The following is a 4,367-nucleotide window of genomic DNA, read 5'->3' on the forward strand; positions in this document are numbered from 1 at the left end:
AGGGGGTCTGGTTGTCAGGGGTCTCCCTGACAACCAGCAGGAGCAGTTATCATCGCACGGTGATGTCACGTGATATCTGCATGGGAAAAGAGAAGAGGATCCAGGTGTATTTGTTTTATTTTAACAAGACACAAAGAACAGAACAGGGAAGAGATGAAAAAGACTGAATCAACCTTTACTACTACATTTTAAAAACAGTGAAGAATGTTACAACATGCCCTGGGATAACAGTGTTCTTCTCAACTCAACAGGATTACCAGGTTGGCATCAATGGCATGACTCCTCAACATACTGGGCGTGGTGGTATGGAAGGTCTAATATAGAATCTACCATCTGGAAGAGCTCTCTACCCATGTTATTCATTTAGGAGCTAGTGATGCATGTGTGTGAGAGTGAAATAATTGATTTAAACAACAGTCATAATTAGAAAGAAGCTGAATGCATCAAATCCAGTTCCCCTACTGCCTTGTAATCTGGAAATCACGTCATGATGGTGGTTTGAAACAGTGGGAATGGAACGGCTTTAGGGGGAGCAAAACAAACAGTTGGGTAACCATAGCTACCAATAACCTCATAACCAGTGTATGATGGATGGCTCCCGTTCCACCATCAGCTCCATTCAGCCATTTCAAACCACATCCATCTACAGCTAAGTGGAACAACCCTGACATGTTGGTATTGGCCTGGCAGCAACATCCTTTCTCTGCCTCGCCTCTGGACTCTGAACCAGCACCAACATGTACCAATGTACCAACTTAAAGGACCAAGATTTGACAAGCGTCTCGGTAAAGTGGGGTACATGGCTATACATGAACTCTCACACTCCATTTTTTTTGGTTGTTGTGAAAACAAAAGTGATAACCAACACCATACCGCTGACAATATCTGGGGTTTTCTGTGAACCTCGAGCCTTGTTGATGCTCTACATGGATAGAAAAATGTCTCTCTTCATTCCTTTGCAGTCAGTTCCTTCATTTAAATAATTCAATAACTTTATTGTTTACATCTGCTGGATAATAGTAAACATGTTCATACAAATGTTCCCTGTAAACTGCGTGCGTGGCCGTGCACGTCCTCCAGAAGTCCTGCCAGGCCGGGCAGAGATGCAAGAGACTGAACTTCACTGAGTTCCCCCTTTAGTTTGCACTATATAGATCAGTGTTTCTTATGTAATCATTCAACATTATATCAATCCCTTTTCAATGCAACAAACCAAAACACAACTAACTTTGCAAGATTGAGTCTGGGATTACATCATACGACACAATACAACGCAATGCAATTTACAGTCACCTAATTTGCCCATGTAAAAAATCAAAGTAAAAAAATTATGAATTCATGTCAAGCCCTTCATAATGTAAAAACGTTTTTAATAGTCTCGTGCAATGTAGGCCTGCATCAAAAGCTATTTCCATGAGAAAATGTTATGGTATTTGATCCATTGGTTTTGTTGGTAGGCCTACATTATGCTAAGATAGCCACAATGGCCTATTGACTACAGTCTGAAACTAAGGGTACAGCCTCAGTGTTCACTGTGAATGCGCACCGGAGGTTGCACAAAACATTCCGCTCACAAGACTAAAATTTGCTCCATGCCTGAAAAAAATAAGCGGGAACATTGATCCACAGTAGTGACTTGAATGTAGCCACTGTTGCTAAGAGACCCAGCAGTCTCACCCACACAAGAGTCAGTGGAGCCCTCATGATGAGTTCTGTTTGTTTGTGCCCCCCACCACATCACAGTTCCCCAACCCTGTTTTAAATCAGAAAGTATCCCCACAAGTACGTCTAATATGCACAGTCAAACACACTGCACTTTAACAAAATCAAATCAAGTTTTGTTGGTCACACACACATGGTTAGCAGATGTTAATGCGAGTGTAGCGAAATGCTTGTGCTTCTAGTTCCAACAGTGCAGTAATATCTAACAATTCCACAACAACTACCTGATATACACGAATCTAAGTAAAGGGATGGAATAAGAATATGTACATGTAAATATATGGATGAGTGATGACCGAGAAGCTTAGGCAAGATGCAATAGATGGTATAGAATACAATATATACACATGAGATGAGTAATGCAAGATATGTAAACATTATTAAAAATGGCATTATCAAAGTGACTGTGATCCATTTATTAAAGTGGCAACAGCCTCTCTGTGTCATTGATGGCTGTTTAACTGTCTGATGGCCTTGAGATAGAAGCTGTTTTTCTAGTATCTCGGTCCCTGCTTTGATGCACCTGTACTGACCTTGCCTTCTGGATGATAGCCGGGTGAACAGGCAGTGGCTCACGTGCTTGTCATCCTTGATGATCTTATTGGCCTTCTTGTGATATCGGGTGCTGTAGGTGTCCTGGAAAGAAGGTAGTTCACCCCCGGTGATGCGTTGTGCAGACGGCACCACCCTCTGGAGAGTCTTACGGTCGAGGGCTGTGCGGTTTCCGTACCAGTCGGTGATACAGCCCAACAGGATGCTCTCAATTGTGCATCTGTAAAAGTCTGAGGGTTTTAGGTGACAAGCCAAATTTCTTCAGCCTCCTGAGGTTGAAGAGGCACTGTTGCGCTTTCACCACACTGTCTGTGTGGGTGGACCATTTCAGTTTGTCAGTGACGTGTACGGTGAGGAACTTAAAACTTCTCCACTGCTGTCCCGTCGATAGACGGGTGCTCCCACTGCGGTTTCCTGAAGTCTACGATCATCTCCTTTGTTTTGTTGACGTTGAGTGAGAGGTTGTTTTCCTGCCACCACACTCCGAGGGCCCTCACCTCCTCCCTGTAGGCTGTCTCGTCTTTGTTGGTAATCAAGCCCACTACTGTGGTGTTGTCTGCAAACTTGATGATTGAATTGGAGGCGTGCATGGCCACGCAGTCATGGGTGAACAGGAAGTACAGGAGTGGGTTGAGCACACACCCTTGTGGGGCCCCAGTTTTGAGGATCAGCGAAGTAGAGATGTTTCCTACCTTCACCACCTGGTGGCGGACCGTCAGGAAGTCCAGGACCCAATTGCACAGGGCGGAGTTGAGACCCAAGGCCTCAGGCTTAATGATAAGCTTTGGAGGGTACTATGGTGTTGATTGCTGAGCTGTAGTTGAAGAACAGCATTCTTACATAGGTATTCCTCTTGTCCAGATGGGATAGGGCAGTGTGCAGGCGATTGCATCCTCTGTGGACCTATTGGGGCAGTATGCAAATTTAAGTGGGTCTACGGTGGCAGGTAAGGTGGAGGTGATATGATCCTTGACTAGTCACTCAAAGCACTTCATGATGAAAGAATTGAGTGCTACGGGGTGATAGTCATTTATTCAGTTCTCTTTGCCTTCTTGGGTACAGGAACAATGGTGGCCATCTTGAAGCATGTGGGGACAGCAGACTGGGATAGGGAGAGATTGAATATGTCCGTAAACACACCAGCCAGCTGGTCAACGCATACTCTGAGGACACGGCTAGTGATGCTGTCTGGGCCGGTAGCCTTGCAAGGGTTAACACGTTTAAATGTCTTACTCACGTCGGCTACGGAGTAGGAGAGGGAGGGCCCGCAGTCCTTGATAGTGGTCTGCGTCGGTGGCACTGTACTTTCCTCAAAGCGGGCAAAGAAGGTGTTCAGTTTGTCTGGAAGCAAGACGTTGGTGTCTGTGACGTGGCTGGTTTTCTTTTTGTAGTTTGTACTTGCCTGTAGACTCTGCCACATATGTATCGTGTCTGTTGAATTGCGACTCCACTTTGTCCCTAAACCAACATTTCGCTTGTTTGATTGCCTTGCGGAGGAAATAACTACACAGTCTATATTCTGCCATATTCCCAGTCATCTTTCCATTGTTAAATGCAATGGTTACAGCTTTCAGTTTTGCGCCATCTATCCATGGTTTCTGGTTAGGGTAGGTTTTAATAGTCACAGTGGGTACAACATCGCCGATGCACTTCCTTATAAACTCACTGAGTCAGCGTATAAATCAATGTTATTCTCTGAGGCTGCCCGGAACATTTCCCAGATCAAAACAAACAATCTTGAAGCATGGAATCCGATTGGTCAGACCAGAAGTTAGAGCAGCAGTGATCCAGTGTATTGCCCGCACGAGTGCTACAATCAATATGCTGATAGAATTTAGGTAGCCTTGTTCTCAAATTTGCTTTATTAAAATCCTCAGCTACAATAAATGCAGCCTCTGGATATATGGTTTCCAGTTTGCATCGAGTCCAGTGAAGTTCCTTGAGAGCCGTCGTGGTATCCGCTTGAGGAGGGATATACACAGCTGTGATAATAACCGATGAGAATTCTCTTGGGAGATAATATGGTCGGCATTTGATTTTAGATGAACAGAAGAACTTGAGAGTCTGTGTGTTGTTACAATTACACCATGAGT

This window comes from Oncorhynchus masou, chromosome 24, assembly GCF_036934945.1.
Source record: "Oncorhynchus masou masou isolate Uvic2021 chromosome 24, UVic_Omas_1.1, whole genome shotgun sequence".
Taxonomy (NCBI): Eukaryota; Metazoa; Chordata; class Actinopteri; order Salmoniformes; family Salmonidae; genus Oncorhynchus; species Oncorhynchus masou.